Source organism: Theropithecus gelada, chromosome 18 (assembly GCF_003255815.1).
Source record: "Theropithecus gelada isolate Dixy chromosome 18, Tgel_1.0, whole genome shotgun sequence".
Classification (NCBI taxonomy): domain Eukaryota; kingdom Metazoa; phylum Chordata; class Mammalia; order Primates; family Cercopithecidae; genus Theropithecus; species Theropithecus gelada.
The window spans coordinates 48,761,806-48,781,469 of NC_037686.1; the positions used below are offsets into that span (position 1 = coordinate 48,761,806).

At 39.9% G+C, this 19,664-nt stretch overlaps 1 long non-coding RNA gene across 1 annotated transcript in view; it reads left to right on the forward strand.

Annotated features, from left to right (window-relative positions):
* LOC112611540 overlaps positions 1-19,664 on the forward strand; it is a 53,272-nt gene that overhangs the window by 7,580 nt on the left and 26,028 nt on the right. Inside the window, exon 2 of the long non-coding RNA XR_003116680.1 lies at positions 301-398. This is a non-coding gene — a long non-coding RNA (uncharacterized LOC112611540). The remainder of the gene's footprint in view (positions 1-300; positions 399-19,664) is intronic.

The following is a 19,664-nucleotide window of genomic DNA, read 5'->3' on the forward strand; positions in this document are numbered from 1 at the left end:
CAGCCACCGGAAGAGGGTGCTTCAATGTAGAAATCAACGTAAAAAGAGTTTGAGATGTTGACTAGGAGTACAACTTACTAGAACTGCACATTTTAAGAACCAGAAGCATAGGGAGATGAGTCGAGGTCAAAGCAGTAAAACAAATAAACAAACAGACAAATAAATTTTGAAGTGCCTATAGAAGAGAGAGGAGTTTCACCTTCAGAAGAGCTCTGGGTAGAAAAAAGCATCAACAGTGCCCTATATCTCTTTTTCCAATCTGGAGACATTTTGGAAACACTTTGAAATCTGTTTCCCCAGGTTTGTTTTTCCTCTCTGTCATACCTCAAGAGGAACACAACGAGTGATGGCCTGTCACTCTGATGCCTCTCTCTACTCAAATGGCAGAAACCAACCAGGTGAGTTGTCATAACTTAGATGAGGCTGGGATAAAAATACACCTTGGAGAGCTAGCTTCCTGGTGACAGACTGAGAGTGGCTCTTTTTGATTTAAGTGAATTGGAGCTTAAATTCAGTGCCAGCCCATATGAGTGTCTCAAGATGCTGGGTTAGAAAAGAGATTATATCAGGATTATGAAGTCTTTGCCTATCTTCCCTCAGAATTGTCTTTGATTGATAGATGAGTGACCCTGTCCAACATCGTGATTCAAAACTGTAAGTAAAAAAAAAGAATAATAAAAACAAAAAAAAACAGTTGAATCTTTCATTCAGTATTCACTTTGGATTTACCTTTAAATGCAGCTCAACCATTGAAGAGTTAAACATCCTAATTAATTACATCGTCTGAGAATGCAGCTATTTCATGCATCAATTTAATCTTTTTGTTTTTCATTAAAAGCCAAAAACCCTTCCTTGGTTTCAAAACATGAAAATTTTAAAATCCTTAATCCTAAACCCCAAATCTTGGTCTTCAATTGGAGTGACGTATACAAACTACTTTGCAGGGTAGGTCTCTCAGTCTAGCCTCTTCCAACCTGCTTAAAGAGGTCCTCCAGCAGGCACTTAGGGTATGCTATAGAGCCAACCAACAGAAACGCAAAGCTGTCTCCACTGTGGCTATAAATGGTATCACACTGAAGTGTGCATCTGCTTTGCTGAGGATACCTGTGACTGTTAATAACGTAAGTGGTAGGAGTGGGGCAGTTTTTCTCTACCTTTTATGGTATCTTTCAGTAATAATGACATTGAGCTCCTCACAGGTCATGTCTGTTTATGGCTGACATTTGTTGTTCTGTTCTGATTGGATGATACCCTTGTCTTGCTTTATAAAAGTTTTGAAAATCATCCTAGTCTGAGAAATATTGATGCAATACTATTGTTTTGTTTGTTTTTGACTTTTAGCAAAGCAGTTATTCCAGTTTTATTTACAGCTTTATTTATTTATAGCTTCCCCTCACCCCAAGACTAAGGACTCAGTCCATGGGATTGATTATAAAGTAGATTTGAGGGATTTAAAATCATTTCCTCCTGAAGTCATGAAACCTTCTACTTTCTTTTAATGGTGTTCAATGCATTTTTCTGATCTCATTCTTACCCTAGAATGAACAATTTCCCTGGATCCTTTATATTTCCCATAAGGGTGACTTTACTCAACATTTTGCCACATATACATAGTCATATCTGTATCTCAGCTTTGGCTCAAGCAAAGACTTTGAAACACCAATGAAAAATATTAATAAGTGCCTATTGTATGCTGAGTACTTGCTATTTCATGTAATTTTTACATGACATCTTTTACAGGAGAATATCACACAGTGCTCAGATTCAAACACAAGCCGAAGGCATCCAAAAGCCCAAACACTGTCTTCAGACTTTATAGACAGATTCTCTCCTTCTTGGATGAGGCTGTCAAAGGACTCGGGAGTCAGACCACATCTTTCATGTTCACTGGAATATCTTCATGTTTTGGAATGTTAAGTTGGATAGCATCACTTCTAGCCATGGAACTCTTCCAGAAGCTTGAGAACCTGTGAGATTCTTGAGCGACTTGGGACACTCAGAAGGGCCAGGATGAGGTTCAGGGTTGAGCCATTGAGAGCTGGCTGCTCTGGGCTTGATTTTAAGGGAAAGAACGGGTTGAATCTAAGCTTGCCAAGATCTGGTTTCTTCTATATTCTATGAGCTTTCATCTTGTCCGTCTTTATTTATATAGTGACTAGAGTTATCCTTTTTAGAAACAAACATAATCATGCCATTTTCACACTTAATGACTTCTTTTTGAACTCCTTACTCTGATCTTCAATGTTCAGCTGAACTGGTTCCTTTAGCCTTAGCCCAGACATTCTTCTTCCCCTCCAACCTCCAACATGCCTTCAGAACTCTGAACATATCTAGAACTTCCATTCCTCGGGGTCACTGCACGTGACATGTCTTCTGCACACCATTTTCCCCCACTATTCTGTCTCACCATATTATCCTGGACATTTTTTTTTTTTTTTTTTTTTGAGACGGAGTCTGGCTCTGTGGCTCAGGCTGGAGTGCAGTGGCCGGATCTCGGCTCACTGCAAGCTCCTCCTCCCGGGTTTACGCCATTCTCCTGCCTCAGCCTCCCGAGTAGCTGGGACTACAGGCGCCCGCCACCTCGCCCGGCTAATTTTTTGTATTTTTTATTAGAGACGGGGTTTCACCGTGTTAGCCAGGATGGTCTCGATCTGCTGACCTCGTGATCCACCCGTCTCGGCCTCCCAAAGTGCTGGGATTACAGGCTTGAGCCACCGCGCCCGGCCTCTATCCTGGACATTTTTTACACCATGTTTCTACAATGTATAATTGCTTGCTTATTTATTTTCCATTTCCTCCATCAACTGCAGACTACATAGGACAGAGACCATTACTCCTTAGTTGTTATATTTACCCAGAGGCTGCACTGTGCTCAGCACATTGTGAGCACTCAATAAAAACGTGTTGATTGTGTAAGTTAATGAGCTATGCTTAAGAACACTGGTGTCCACAGCTGGACCAAGGTGCAAGGGTCAGATAGAATCGAGCTTTCCAAGTTTTCACAAACATGCCAATATTAATAAGTAAACTGATTTCCATTCTGAATTTTATCTACTTTTTCATAAACCACTGCTCCCTGTTAATACCTATCTATTCTGGAATTTATTGCCAGATGATATGTTATTTAATATGAAGTTGATATTTGTTTATCCTAGGTATAATAAATGAATCAATATTAAACACAATATCTCATAGTGTTCCATGAAGACATGGTGACTTCTTTCTGTCCCTCCACTTGAAGAATTTTCAGAACTGCTGGCCTGTGTCACTCATCTATTACTCCATCACTTCACACTTTACCACAGCTTACGTGTTCGGTCTTATTTTGTTTAAATTTTGTCTAATGGCCTCCTTGAACACAACTTGATTATGAGCATCTTGAAGTGAAAAGTCACAGCTAGCTTTTCTTCTGTCCTCTGAATCCCCTACAGTACCATCTTGTCATAGAAGATGCTTCATGAATGGGCATTGGTTGATTACTTCTCCTTTTCACAACCAGAACATTGTGGTTTGGCTGGGAAGCACAGTGGAACACCGCCCTCTGTTGTTTTTTGTTTGTTTGTTTGTTTGTTTTTTGAGGCAAAATTTACATGACATAAAATTAACAATTTTAAGGAGAGCAATGCAGTGACTTTCAGCACATTCACCATGTTGTGTGATCATCACCTCCTTTCCCTTCCAAAACATTTCCATTATCCCAAAAGGAAATGCCTTACCAATTACACAGTCAATCCCCTCAGTTCTTGTCAACCACTAGTCTGCCTTCTGTCTCTATGGATTTCCCTATTCTGGACACTTCAGGTAAACGGAGTCACATAGTATGTGACCTTTTGGGTCTGACTTCCTTTACTTAGCATAATGTCTTCAAGGTTTGCCCACATTGTAGCAGGTGCCAATACTTCATTCATTGCTATGGCTGAATGATATTTCATTGTATGAATATACCGCATATTGTTTATCCACTCATCTTGATGAACATTGGAGTTGCATCCACCTTTTGTCTATTTTGCACTTTCTGTCTTCATCCACTCTACTCTTTTCCATTTGTACTGGAGTCACCTCAAGGGGCAAACACTGCAGAAGTCTGGGAGCTATGAATGCTGTCTGCGAACAGTCTTCAAATGCTTCCTGAAAGTTTAGTGCTTTTTAATTATCAAAAATGTAGTGCTTGCCAATTTTAGTGCTTATTCAGGCTGATACCTTTCTGGAAAAGCCAACCTAAGAAACGAGTTCATTAATGACTTCCACGTATACTTCACTTTCATCTGTTTCCATGGTACCCCTAAAATAGTCCTAAAAGATAAAGTGGGTGTTACTATTGCATAGGTAACAACTCCCTAGAGTGAGGTCAGGCCTAAGGACAGTTAGTTAAAAGTGGCCTCACGGGGACAGGCTGCACTGTCATATATATATATATATGTACACTTATATTCTGGAAATGTTCAAACATGCATAAAAATAGAAAGGCTAGTTCAATAGACTCTCACACATCTGTCACCTCGTTTCAATAATCCACATCTGCTGTTCTTATTTTATCGATGCCCTACCATCACATGTTAAAAATTTTTATTTGTTGTTTACCTGTGCTTATGTATTTATTTATTTGTTGCTGGGGTATTTTAAAGCTAATTCTAGACATAATATCATTTCCTTCATATGTATTTCAGTCTAAATATCATACGTATTTCAGTCTAAATATCTAGTTTTATTTTTTGAACATAATCACAAAATCATTATCAAAGCCCTCAAACCTCAACAATTCCCCAATATCATCAATTTGTGTTCAATTTTTCATGATTGTCCCAAACATATCCTTTTTTAATTGTTGGTTTGTGCAGTTCAGAATCCAAACAAGATTCTAGGAATATTGCCTGTGGTTAACATGCTCTTATATTTCTTTTAATGTGCAACTGTTTGCTCTCTTTGGTGCATTTATTAAAGAAATTGAGAAATGGGCCTATTGTCTTGTAGAATGATTGGATTTGCCTAATTAGATCTTTTCAGTGTCATTTAATATGTTTCTCTATCTCTACAAAAATCAGTAGTTAGAACTAGAGGCCTGATTAAAGTTGACTTGGCGGTGTGGGGTAGAGGGATTTCGTAGGTGGTATTGCCTCTTATTCTAGTAGTCTCCTATAAAGCCATATCAGGGATCACGCATTTACCCCATTTTCCTTAATAGTAAGATTGCTCCGTGATTTAGTGCTGTGGTAGGTTGAAAAATGGTCCCCGAACCAAAAGATATCCACATCCTAATCCCTAAAACCTATAAATATTAACTTATAGGGAGAAAAGGAGGCTGAATCTTTGTAGTTGTGACTAAATTAAGGGTTTTGAGATGCAGAGATTATCCCGCATTATCTGGATACCAGATCTGGGACTCAGACACCATCACCTGTGTCCTTTGTGAAAGGAAAATATCTTGGGCCCCTTCAAACTGGGAACTGCTCAGGGCAAATCTACCTCCCATTCTACTCAAAGTCATCCCTCTGCTCCCAGAGATAGATGCATATTCTGATTCCCTCTTTTGGAAAGACTTATAAGAAACTTAAAAGAATGCAACCGTCTGTCTCTCAGCTACCTGTGACCTGAAAGTCCCCAGTGGGGGTGGGGCTTGCTTTGAGTTGTCTCCACCTGTCTGGACGGAACTACTGTACTTCTTGCATATATTGATTGATGTCTCATGTCTCCCTAAAAGCTATAAAAGCAAGCTGTGCCCCGACCACCTTGGGCTCATGTCGTCAGGACTTCCTGGGGCTGCGTCATGGGCGTGTCCTCAACCTCGGCAAAATAAACTTTCTAAATTAACTGAGACCTGTCTCAGATTTTCTGGTTTCACAACTCATAAGTGGGAGGCAGAGGAAGATTACAAAGACGCATACAGAAAAGAAGAGAGTGTGACCATTGAGGCAGAGATTACAGTGATGCAGCCACAAACGGAGCCAGCGGCAAATGAAAGAGTGGAGGGAGCCCCCAGAGGGAGTGCAGCCCCGTCAGCACCTTGATGAAGCTGAGTGAAACTGATCCTGGATGTCTGGCCTCCAGAACTGTGAGAAAATAAACGCCTGTTGTTCAAAGCCACCATGTCTGTGGTAATTTGTTATAGACGCTGTAGGAAACTACAGTTGACCCTTGAACAACGCAGGAATTAGGGGCGCTAACACCCCCTCACTTAAAAATCCCAGTCTATAACTTTTAACTCTCTAAATATTAATTACTAAGAACCCACTGTTGAAATTATTAAGAACCCATATTAAGAACCCAAATATGTAAACAGCTCGCTAACACACATTTTGTATGTTATATGTATTATATACTCTTTCTTACAGTAAAGAAAACATTATTATGAAAATGATAAGAAAGCAAAAATGTATTTACTGTTCATTAAGTGGAAGTGGATCATCATGAAGGTCTTCATGCTCGCAGTCTTCATGTGGAGTAGGTGAGGAGGAGCAGACGGAAGAGGAGGGATTGGTCTTGCAGTCTGCAGAGGCAGAAGCAAATCCTAGTATAAGTCAACCTGCACAGTTCACATCTGTGATATTCAAGAGTCACCTTAATACAAGTATGAGCTAACTGCCTGATTCATCCATTAAAATGTCCCCATCAAGTTTTTCAATACAATAGTACTCCCCAACCCCGCTCTGCAACTTATTCTCTGGGGATATGTTCCAAGACCCACAGTGGGTGCCTGAAGCCACGGATAGTACCAAACCCTATATATACTATGTCTTTTCCTGTGAATACATACCTTTGATAAAGTTTAATTAATAAATTAGATATAGTAAGAGATTAGCAACAATAGGACAATTATAATAATACACTTGTAATTAAAGTTATGTGAATGTGAGTAGGGGAAGGTGGCTCACGCCTGTAATCTCAGCATTTTGGGGTGCCAAGACTGTCAGATTGCTTGAGCCCAGGAGTTTGAGACCAGCCTGGGCAACATGGCGAAATCCTGTCTCTACAAAAAAATACAAAAATTAGCCGGGTGTGGTGGCATGCACCTGCAGTCCCAGCTACTTGGGAGATTAAGGTAGGAGGATCAACTGAGGCTGGGAAGTCAAAGCTGCAGTGAGCCTTGATTGGGTCACTGCACTCCAGCCAGGGCAACAGAGTAAGACCCTGTTTCAAAAAAAAAAAAAAAAAAGGTTATGTGAATGTGGTCTCTCTCTCAAAATATCTTATTGTACTGTGTGTACGAGTAACTGAAATTCAGAAAGCGAAACTGCAGGTAAGCGGGGACTACTGTAATAATTTTAGCTGCCATTGATTACTGTTGTCTAGGTTCATTATTTCATTAGTGAGTGGAAAATAGTGATTTTCTAATTCTATAATTTTTTTCTGCATGTATTACGCATGATTCTTCTATATAAAGAACAACTGTATTCCTCATCAACTAGCTGATTAGCCTGAGTTCTACTCCAAGTAGGGAAAGACAAGAGGAATGCTTGAGATTTTTCCCTTAATTGTTACACTTTCAGAATAATGAGTTGGTTCCCTAGCAACCTCCGAGGTGATCAATGAGATTTTTTTGTTTGTTTATTTTTGAAGTATCATTATGAACTCATCAGTTTTCATATATTTGATAAGTTTAAATTCATTATAGTCATCATCATTTTTGATGCTTAAACTGTCCCATCTGTAATCTCAGGGGAGACCTTCTAGGCTTGATCTGCTTTAGAAAAGTCGAATAACCCTGGCAACTGAGTAAAGATGGGGCACTGTGGATTTGAAGGGTAACAATCAATGATGGAATGCTGATCTCCTTCCTGGTCTCCTTTGTGTGCGTCTCATACACACTCTAAAAAAAATGAACTATGAAGATACTTAGCCTAACATCTTCCCATTTTTTAATATAGTAACTCTCAACTGTAACTTCACAATAGAATCCTCTGGGGAACTTCTAAAAAATACTTCTGTTGGGACCCCACCCCGTGAGGTTGAGATTCACTCCTTTAGGTTAGGGCATTGAGATGCTTCCAAAACTGCCCAGGTGCTTCTAGTGTGTAGCCAGGACTGAGAACCACTGTCTAATGCATCTATTATACCTCTGAGATGTTTACTTTTTTTAAAAAAACAAGCCCTGGTCTTTTGCCTTCTGCAGGTAGAAGCCTAACATTGATTGCACATGGAGCAAGATTAAAAGGGTGCCTCATCATATATTTTCTTGCCTCCAGATTCAACAAGGATTCTGCCATTAACCACATTCCCAGAACTGAATTAAAAAGCAAAACTGGCCAAGTGTGGTGGCTCACGCCTGTAACCCCAGCACTTTGGGAGGCTAAGGTGGGCGGATCACTTGAGGTCAGAAGTCTGAGAGCAGCCTGGCCAATGTGATGAAACCCTATCTATACTAAAAGTACAAAAATTAGCCAGGCATGGGGGCATGGTAGTGCAAGTCTGTAATCCCAGCTACTTGGGAAGCTGTGGCAGGAGAACAGGAGAATCACTTGAACCCAGGAGGCAGAGGTTGCAGTGAGCCAAGATCACTAGAGACACTGTCTCAACAACAACAAAAAAGCAAAGCTACCATCCTGCCTTAACCCTAATGCCTTTGTTTGCTATCTGTATTCCACATCCAGCCTTTCATTCCTGGTCTTGCTTCCGTCTCCAGACTTTGTTTACCACTTTAAAACATTTGTCTACAGGAAAATCTCCCTCAATAGATAGTATGGGAGGTAAGACCCCTGTAGTCTTACATTCTCATAATAAAATGGAATACAGATTTATATACAGTTAACATTTAGTAAAGTTTTCTTTGATGTAAGAAATTACCGGGATAATTCTGTTTTATTTTCTATCCTTCCCCCTCATCCCTTCAGCCTGTTGAAGCCTACTGGATAAGTAAATAATTTATACATTTCCGTGCTTTTTATCTGCATATGATTTATATAAATATTCATTTTGCTTCAGTTTGTTCAGTAAAGGCCTCTGGGTAAAGAATTCCAAATTGTATAAAGACATATAAGATTTAATATGCATCTCAACTTTTAAAAGTTTCTCTTTTTGAATATATCTAGTGATGATAAAGGTAAACAGGTGTTTGAAAACATACTGTTGTGAAGTACCAACCTGGCAGAAAACCTGTAGCATTTATAACGAGAACATAATCCAATTGAATTTGTAATTAGCACTTTTGAAATGTGCTCATTATTATTGTTATTATTAGCTACAAAACGATGCAGCTTTGGCTCACACCCATTGGAATTTTAGGGTGTGATTCTAGCCAAAAGCAGTCAGTATAGAACTCAATAAAAGAACTATGTTGCAGATTTTATAGAAGTCTTTTCATGTTAAATATCCAATGGGGGCTATCAATTAGATGTAAATTATTTACTGTGTCAAAGAAAATTTTCACTTTTGGAGATGCAGATTTTTATGAGACATAACCTAATGATTTGAGAAAAGTTAATACACCCACGCGTGGAATCTACTTGGGAAGTAATCCCGGAAAAAAGGAATAGTCATAGTTGAAGAGACATCTCACAATGGAGTGGAGACAATTTTAGAATTCAGAGACTTGTTTTTATTGAGCTTCTAAAGGAAGCTACTCTCAGCACTTCCGAGGCCCTAGAAGGGTCTGACTGACTTTATCCCTGGTAACTCCTATAGGAAAAGATTGGATTCCCAACCAGCTTGTAGTTCCCTTCATTAACAAATATTTATTGAATCACAGTGCGCTGCATTCAGGGCCGCTGAAGAAATAGGAATGATTTAGTAAACTGGATATATAAAAATAGGAGGGGATCTTGGGGACAATTACAAAGCAACGTGTTAAGAGAAAAAGCAATAATTGTGAGCTCAGTGCTAATTATTAAGGGAAGGACCGAGAAAAGGTAATAAGGTATGGGCCAGTTAGTGAGGAAGAGATTTATGGAGAAGGTTCTTTTTGATTCAGATTCAAAATAACACCTTTACCTTATTGGTAGGATGGTTAGGAGATGCTCTTTCAATAAGAGAACTGACACAAGTAAGGCATGGACTTGTTATCATTTGAGCCTTGGGATGTCGAACCTGTTGATTTGATTAGAAAAAAAGAACTTGCTAGGCACTGTGCTTGGCAAATGGTCAATAAGTGTTTGTAGGTGCCCAATAATAGTAGACACTCAAAAAGTATTTGAAGGTGCTCAATAAATATTAGAGAGTCAATGACTTTGACTTTCCTGTCACTCATATGCCAGGAGGGTGTATAAATAACACACTAAGAAAATCTAACTTAATGCTTCACAATGATTTAGTCCAGCTCCAGACAAGATGTACCCATTTAGTTGCAGTCCTCCATGGACCTTACTCCAGTCCAACTCCACTCACTTGTATTACCCCATTGACTCTGTATATCTTTGATTGTATGATTCTAGGTCTGGGTAGAGTGGACAGACTGTATGATCTAAGCTTACCCATATGATCATAAGCCTAGATCTTGGGAACACAATGACATTTTCAAAAGAAAATAAAATAAGCACTTATGGAGGCTGCCTTGCCTTTCAGATAACCTCTTGAAACCAACCCAATAGTCCCATAGGCAGCTTTTTTTCTTTTCCTATAGTAACATAGAAATGGACCCTTCTGGTCTTAAAGCTTGAAACTTACATTTGTTTTATCTGAGTTTCTTCATAAGGAAAGGCCCCTCAGGCCTTTCAAAAAGTGTCAAAGAACAGAAACTCATCATATAACCGTATCCAGCCAATGGGATGCCAGACCCCTCATTCATCAAGATTGCCTCAAGACCCCTCCCTAGTTCCTGTTTTCCCATGCATAGTTACATTTCTTCCCTGCTGTAGAAACCTTTACTTTTAGTTGTTCAGGGAGATGGGTTTGAAACTGATCTCCCATTTCCTTGGCTGCAGCACTCCATGAAAGCCTTCTTTGGCAATACTCATTGTGTCAGTCATTGGCTTTCTGCGCCAGGGAACAGCAGGACCTAGATCGAATCCCTGGCATTTCAGGTACACTCTTGCCTCAGTCTCAGAGGTGGTCCCCTGCGTGCCATATCTCTGCAGAGTGATTTTTTTCCTCTCATCTGACCCACCATAGTTCTTCTCTTTCTTCAACAAACAGTTACTGAACGATTATTTACCAAGTTCATTCCTAGAAAATAAACAACACAATGGAAACTTCAGGGGTTTCAAAGTTTTAAGAGGTGAGCCAGTGGAGGGATCATGTCTGTGAAGAGCTTCCTTGTACTGATCTCTCCCCAGAGATTCTGATTTAATTGGCCTGATGTGGAGTAGGCTGCTTACACTTGTTCCCCATCGCAGGTAATTATAATCTGCAGCCACAGTAGAGAATCATTGTGGTTCTCAAGAGTGGTCTTCAGACCAGCAGCAACAGCGTCTCCTGATAACTTGTTAGAAATGGAGATTCTCAGGCCCCACCCGAGACCTACTGAATCAGAAGCTCTGTGCAGCAGGGGGAAATAAAAAACAGGGCTATATGTTGTCAGACACCTTGCAGGTGATTCTGATGAACACTCAAGTTTGAGGATTATTGAGCTAGGGAAATTGGTTCTGTATTGAGATACTAAAGAAGACTCCCAAGTACCCTCTCTGATACCATTTTCTCCATCATAATCCTAATCTTATTCCTTACTATTTTAATGATCTCTTTAGAACATAATTTATTTCCTATTTTTCTCCCTCCTGTTTATTTCCATACCATATATATATTAAGGGCTTGCAGGATGCCGGCTTAATTCAATCCCAACTCACTCAATCTTGTCATAGGCATGTTATGGGATTGTGATTACTGAAGACTGAGAAGGGTAGGGGAGAGGAAAAGATAGAATGAGGCTGGTTAAAAGACACACAATTATAGCTAGATACAGCGAAAAAGCTTTAGTGTTCTATAGCACTATAGGGTGACTATGGTTAACAATAATTTATTGTATATTTTCAGAGAGCTAGAAGAGAGGATTTTAAATGTTCCCAGGGCAAAACAATGATAAATATTTCAGGTGATAGAAAGGCTAATTATCCTGATTTGATTGTTACACATGGTGTGTATCAAAATACTACTCTGTAGCCCATAAATATGTACAATTACTATATGTCAATTAAAAATATGTTTAAAAGAAAACTCAAAAAAGTGAAAGTACAAGACAGAGTTCCTGGAGCCCTTGAGGAGTTAGGAAATGGAAACCAGGGCACCGTCACAGGCAATGTGCTGGTAGGCACTGCAGGAGCTCCAGGGAAGAATGGAAACTATATGGGAAATATGGGAAAAGCAATCCTGGACAGCTTCAAGGAGCAAGGCAAACTTGAGCTGAGCCTTCAAGCATGGGTAGAATTTGGACTTAAGGAAGGACAGAGGGAATATTAAAAGCAAAGAAGCTCTTTATGACTACCAATGAAGACATTAGCCTGACCACAGAGGAGGAGACAGAGCTGAGAAATGGATCAGCCTCCCCCATGGAGAACTCTGAGATAACTCATAGCTCATTGACATCTCAGAATACAGGTCAAAAAGGTAGATTTTTATTTCACTTACTGTAAATGTGAGGTAGAGCAAATAGGCTCCTGATGGTTGGCTGGGCTGGCTACTTTAGCCTTGTAGGAGGCAGTGTACTACAATGGCAGTAGACGTTTGGGAGTCAGGTGTATAACTTTGGCTTCACTACCTACTGGATGTGAGGCTTAACCTCTCTGAGTTTCAGTTTCCTCTTCTGTACAGTAGGGTTAATACATTTTTCCCTAGGTCATTTCTAACTTTTATATAAACTCACAAATGTAAAAGAAAAAACTATATGGTAGGATATCTCTAGGCAAATCAATGCATGTTATGGTCCCTCTTGCCCTCCTTTGACTAAATGGAATCAATTATTGCATTGGATAAGAAGGGAAGCAGTTCTGGTTAAGAGTGAACATTGTGAATTTGGAGGACATGTGCTGGACCTCAGCCCTACTTCTAACACATTGGGTAACCTTGGCCACACAACGTGACCTCCCAGAACTCCAATTCCCTCTGTCATAATCTGGAATAATGATATCAATCAAGTGAAGCGGCTACCACAGGGTCTGGAACATAGTAAGCCCTCAATAGGTTCTAGCAATTATTAAAAAAGGAAAGGCTGTCTGCTTATAAGATACAGTGCAATCAGGTGATCTCAGAAGGGGGTTTGTGCCTCTCTATGAAGGAAGTCTCATTGTGGACATCTGGGAGCAGGTTAAGTTCTTCAACTCTGCTTACTTCACCTCTTTCAAAGCACCCCTCCCGCATTCTTCCCGTTAGAAACTCTGCAATCTGTTTTTCAGAAGAGCGGTCAATTATTGACTCAATATTAGAAATGCTGTTCAGACTACATAATGGCTGACCTGGGAATATCTCTTTCAGTTAAATTAACACCTACAAAAGGCTCCAGGCTTGCCACCAAACCACTTTAATTTTCTTCCTAACACCCAGGTCTGTGAGAAAGGAAAATGGTCAGAAGTCAAAAGAGAAATCTCATCTCCAAAGTGTCCCCTCTTTCCACCCACCCCCAAATCCCTCCTATAGCCCCAATCCTCATTTTGATTATATCCAAAACCTTAAATGGAAGAATCCAATTAGCTGTCACATTTTACAGCTAATTTACAAATCTCTTAAAAGTTCCAAGTTTAGCTTTCACATTGTTCCTTGTACACCACAAAAATAAAGGCACTGAGAAGCCTTTGGGTCCTTGCTCTGCTGAAGCACTTCCTTTCCATATTTCTTGCTTCTCATTTTACCTCTGATTACTTTACATGAAGCTGCAGCTCTCAGGACGACTGCACACCCACTGTAAACCTCTATTATTGATCATGTACTTACATGGTTGGTGGCGTTTTATGTAAGAGGAATAAATGATATAGTTGTTTCTATCCATTAAACTATACTGTTATCAAGGGATTGAGAAACTGCCCTGAACATGGCAATTATTTTCGGAGGTTCTGTAATGTTTAAATATAACTGCCTAGTAATCTTATATTTACTGTGTGGTGGCAAAGTACAGCTAGCTTCATGTTTGCACCTTATAAAACGTAAGGACATTTAACGTGCTTAATTCTCTGTTGTCTTCCTTCTCCTGGCCTTTCTCTTTCCCCAATGCTATATCCCCAGGCATGGGACTATGAGACTTCTAGATACTTCCCAAGTACTGTAATTTTTTTCCCATACTAACTCATCCTTGGAGATCAGTAATTTCCTACTTAGTATGATGTGGGGCTTCCCAGACTCTGGCCATGGGGAAAGGAGAGCTGGGGTCTCTGAGGCACAAAAGACTTTGCATGATTAGTAGAGCTCTGAGAATCAAGGAAATATGCCTGACGAGCAAACACCCCAGCCCAGAGGAAGCTTAATTATAGTTGAGGGAAACTAGTCCTTCCTTAGTGGCAGTCGCCTCTGCCCACGTGCTTGCACATGCGTGTGCACACGCAAGCACGAGCAAACTCTCATGCATCGTCCATATGTGAATTCTTTTTGGAAGCTCATTTGCTTCCTCTCACTTCCTCCCCTTACTGGGTCCTAACACTGGCACATTTAAACCCTATCCTTTCTATCTTCAGCTCCCCAGACAAGCCTAATCTGACCTTGCTTTAATTTTTTAAGCCACTGGTGGAGAAAACCTTGAAACTTTTCAAGACCAAATATAACCAAATGATCCAAATAAAATAACTGGGAGCTTGCTAAAATGAGGCCAGGAGCCTTTTAAACTTTTTACTAAAGTAGAATAGAGCCTGGGATTTTTAGACGTTTTCTGTTTCTCTTCGAAGGTGCCAAGAATTTGCATGTGAGGTTTTAAATGTGCTTCTACTACCGACTTGCGGGAAGAGATTTCTAGGCTTCCCATGCTACCTCTGATGATTGCAATATAGAATCCAAATGTTTGATTCTTTCTTTCTATAGGACTTGACTTTTCCAACCTGTGAAGGAGGAAAAAACGGAAATACTATCTTATTCTATTCCCATAAACAAGATATACAAGGGGAGCCCAAAAGATTTGGTTTGGCTTAGGAGAAAGTCGGCTTAGGCTTCAGTGCATTTTAGAGCATCCTAAGGGTGCAGTCTTGTGCCTGCTTTTCCTCATTTGAGATTCAGGGTGTTCTGCCTGGCTGGCTTTCCAGCCCCTGGGAGGCCATGTGCTGCTGTTGGCTCACAGTTAGAGCACACGTACCTTCATTAGCCAAATCTTTGTTCCCCTTTGTGCTTCTCTTCCTCCAACTTAGTAGAAAGCAGCTTTGCAATTTGCTTCTGTTTTTCACGTGCTGACTTAGAGGAGCAGGACAGGGTCTTGGGTAAGCATATTGACTCTGGAGTCAGCTGCTGGGGTTCCCGATCCTGCTCCTTGTTTTTTTTTTTTTTTTTTTTTTTTTTTTGAGACGGAGTCTAACTTCACTCTGTCTGCCAGTCTGGAGTGCAGTGGTGTAATCTTGGCTCATGCAACCTCTGCCTCCCGGGTTCAAGCAATTCACTTGCCTCAGTCTCCCAAGCAGCTGGGATTACAGGTGCGCACCACCATGCCTGGCTAATTTTTGTATTTTCAGTAGAGACAGGGTTTTGCCATGTTGGCAGGCTGGTCTCAAACTCCTGACCTCAGGCTCCTTTCTTTATTGAACATTTTATTGTAGAAAAGCCCCTTATCCTCTCTGTGTCTTAGCTTTCCCATTTGAATGTTGACGGTCCTGAAAGCAGTGACTTCTAAGGGCCATTACTTGTGTGAGTTGATTGAATCAGCGTGGGAAAGGCTCAGAACACCACTTGCTCTGATTCCCGGAAGTCTTTTTTAGACTGTCCTTTGCTCACCATGTCTAGATGGATTCTATCTCCACTTATCCATGTTTTTGATCTTGGTGACAGCCTCTCTTCGTAAGCCTTGTCTTCTATGTGCTAAAACGATTGATTGAATCATAGCAATGACAAGCAAAAAACCAGTGAAGCCTTCTCCCTTAGAATTGGGGAGGTGCAAGGGCCAAGCGAAGTGGTCACTTGCTTGCATTTTTCATATTATTGTGATCTTACGTGGATGTGGGTTGGTTTTTCAGAGTTGCCTTTCCTAGATACTACTTGGCTTCCTTTTTTTTTTTCCCTTTATGCAACCCCACCCCCCAAGGAGCTTCTTACCATGAAGCTCCATGACAGTAGGGCAGACCTCAAAACACATGCTTTTGTTCAACACCCCCCCCCACTTTTATTTTTGCTTTCATAAAGTCTATGAACATTTTCCAGGAGAATCCACCCACCCTGGTAGAGACCCTCAAGGGACCAGGAACACAGGATCCAAGGATAGGGCAGGAAAATTTCACCTCAATCCCTCTCCCAAAGTTCCCTATTTCTCTTGCCCTCTATTCTAACTGTAGGCCTGCTGAGGCTCCAGGGGTGGGATACTGCAATTAAAGCCTTTAAATCCATCAAGATTAAGGTCATTTTTTTTTTTTTTGCTGGTCAGCTGAATTTTTCTCATTCTGTCTATGGGGTGGAGGTGGGGGAAAGAGGCTGTTTTCTAAAGGAGTGAAGGAATAAAAGAACAAGGGTGGGTATGGGAGAGTAAGGATAATTTCACTGTTGTCTCAGAGGGTTGAGTCTCAGGGCTGGTAAATTCTCAGATTCGACACTGTATTATGACATAGATCTGCTGTTATTTTTTCAGTCTCAGAGGAAACCTTGAGGAATCTCATTCCTGCAATTGTATTAAATTATCTGCCAATATTGTCTTTTCCACTCAAAGTACTTTCATTGAAACATTTGGCATGGGCTGCAGAAACAGCAAAATCTCTTTAAAAGCTATTGTTTTGTTGAATGTTTGGTTTACCTTTTGGTTCCACAATAAAATAACTTAATAAATTAAGGGTGAGTGGAATTGTTACTATAGCAATCCCCATAGTAACATCAAAATGCCACACACACTCGTGCTGCAAGCCCTGGGCTTTCTCCTAGTCCTCCCACATTTCAGGTTCAGCTTCCCAGGTTAAGCTCTGATGGCTTAAGATGTAAGGATATTATATTAAATCCATTTTATTTCCATCTCCAAGAGTTAATAGACTCACAAAATACCAAGAATTTTTATCCACTTCTATCCTTTGCAGAAAAGTCAGAAGTGAATTTTCTATGAGCTTGGCAGTATGTACAAACTGCTTGCATTTGAGTTGCTCTTCCAATTTTAGGTCTGTCCTTAAAAACAATAACAACAATAATCCCAGTCAAGGCATGAATTGCTCTTTGTTGATTTCCATAGTCTTACATAACTTACATGGAGCAGGACTAGGAGAGGAAACATCTTCAGAATGCAGCACTGTGGGAACACACATGTTTTTAATCTCCTATTTTCCAGAAGATAGCCAGAAGGGATCCCCAAGAGGTCACTTGGAAAAGCCTTTTGCCACCTGGTAGAGTTATAAATCAATACTCTGATTAAGATTGCTGTTATTAGGTAGAATGAATGAGAGGCTACGGAAAAATTTAATGGGAGGCAAAAGCTGATATTGAACATCATGTCGTATCTTTATATAATAGGTGGTCATGCATACATGTTAATATGTATATCACTGTTTGTGCATATTTAGCACAAATTTATAAACCAGATGCTGAATATCAAATAGTAGATCTGTGTATCCTGTTTCTTAGCTCATTGTATCTTGAATATTAATACTCTCACCCTAAAGGCAGAAACTACAATTGGAAAGCGACTGTGTTAAATTCAGAACCAGTGGGGCTATAAAGTTATGCAGCCTGGAAAACTCAGTGAGTTTATTTCCCAAGAAGAAAACTTCGCTAGATAGAGAGAAAGAAAATAAATACAAATCACCAGCCATAAACAACAGGCAATTCATAAAAGAAGAAATATGATCATTAGTAAACATGTGAAAAACATCTAATGTTACTACTAAGCAAAGAAATAGAAATAAAAACAAGCATAGTAGGATGTGGAGGGGAGATTCTACGGCTGCTCTGGAGTCAGCACTAGGCCCACAGCCAAAAACAACAGGTGCTAAGTGCTCAACATGTAAAAGAACAGCCAGACCCCAACCCCACATCATCATTATATAAGCAGAGGACTGGGAAGGAGGCATGAGGGACACGATCAACCCTGGGAGTGGTCAGGCAGTGTGGAACTGTTACTCACCCGAGGTCACTCCCTTTTCTCCCAATGGGCAAGGGAGAGGCTGCCTACTGTTCCCCAGCAGAGGAGCTTCACAGATAGTCACCCATTGAGGTTGAAGTTGCAGACTGGTATTCACTTTCCTGGCTAGAACTCCACTTCTGGAGGAACAGGCTTTCTGATCTGCTGCTGTGCCTATCCAATTAAGGATGAGAAATGCAAGAAAGTTACAAGATGGGGTGGCCAAGGAGCAGCCTGCACTTCCACCAATGGGTATCCCCAAGGATGCACACATTTCTGGTGAGTCAAGAGGACACCAGAAACTGTAGCTAGTATTCACATGCTCAAAAAGCCTGCCCAATGGGTGAGATGATTCCAGTGATGGAGACTGAGAGGAGATATAGAGATTGAGATTAAGCCTGATTTCCCGGAGCAAGGAAGTGTGTCAATGGGAGCTCTAAAAGGCCAAAAAGACTACATCACTCCTTGGAAGAACCAGAACCTGAATGCCTGCCATGCAGAGATATCAATGTCTGGTTAGTCAAAATGAGAAAAGTACTAACACCCCAAAGGAAAAATATTGCTATTATGTCCCTATAAGTAGAATGTACTGGCCATATTCCCTCACACTCCCTTTCTCTGATACAATTGCTTCATGGATATAGCCACATTGAGTTGAGACTGCTCAACTAACCTGTCATATAATGATGAGGTATTGTTTGCCTACTGAGTGGTCATTAACTCTTTAAATACCTAGATTTGTGAGGATATAGTGAAGGAAGACACACCTGCTGGTTCAAGTGTACCTTGGTTCATCTATTCTGGAGGGAATTTTGTCAATTATGTGTTTAAAACCTCTTAAAAGTTGGCATGCTATTTGATGTAGTGACTCCTCTTATATGAATATTCGCTAAAGATCTAATCAGAAAGAAGCACAAATATATTTAAACAAAAGGCATTCATTGCATCCTTATTTATAAGAGTAAAAAGAGGAAACCTGAATTTCAAGTTGGAAATGACTACATAAGTTGTGGTGTATCGAAATAGTAAAATACATGCAACCATTAAAATTGTGCTTCAAAGACCATTTAATATTTTTGTGCAATGCTCATAGAGTGTTTAGTAAAAATCAAATAGGACAAAATCTGTCATACATAAAAAATAGAAAGGAAAAGTGAAAACATATCCAGTAGCAGAAAATGTGTATATATCTGGAAATCCCAAAAAACTCATGGAAAAAGTACCACAAGTGGTAGAAGAATTTAGTAAAGTAGTAGATAGAAAAAAAATTATCATAAACAACCTTCATATACAAACTAAAAGTAGTTAGAGAATATATGGAAGATTTATTTAAGATAGTAGTAATGATAAACCTAAGCATAAAAAGAAACAAAAATTGTACAAAATCTATGTGAAGAAAGCTAAAAACACTCTTGAAGAATGTAAATGTTGACTTGAAGAAATGGAAAGTCATGCCACTTTTGTGGATAGACAACAGTCAGTTCTCCTTTAGTTAATTTATAAATGTAATGTCATTCAAAAATACCATTTAGAAGAAAAAAATAAGCTACAGTAGTCAGGAATTCTTGTAAAAGAGGAGCAATGAGTTTGG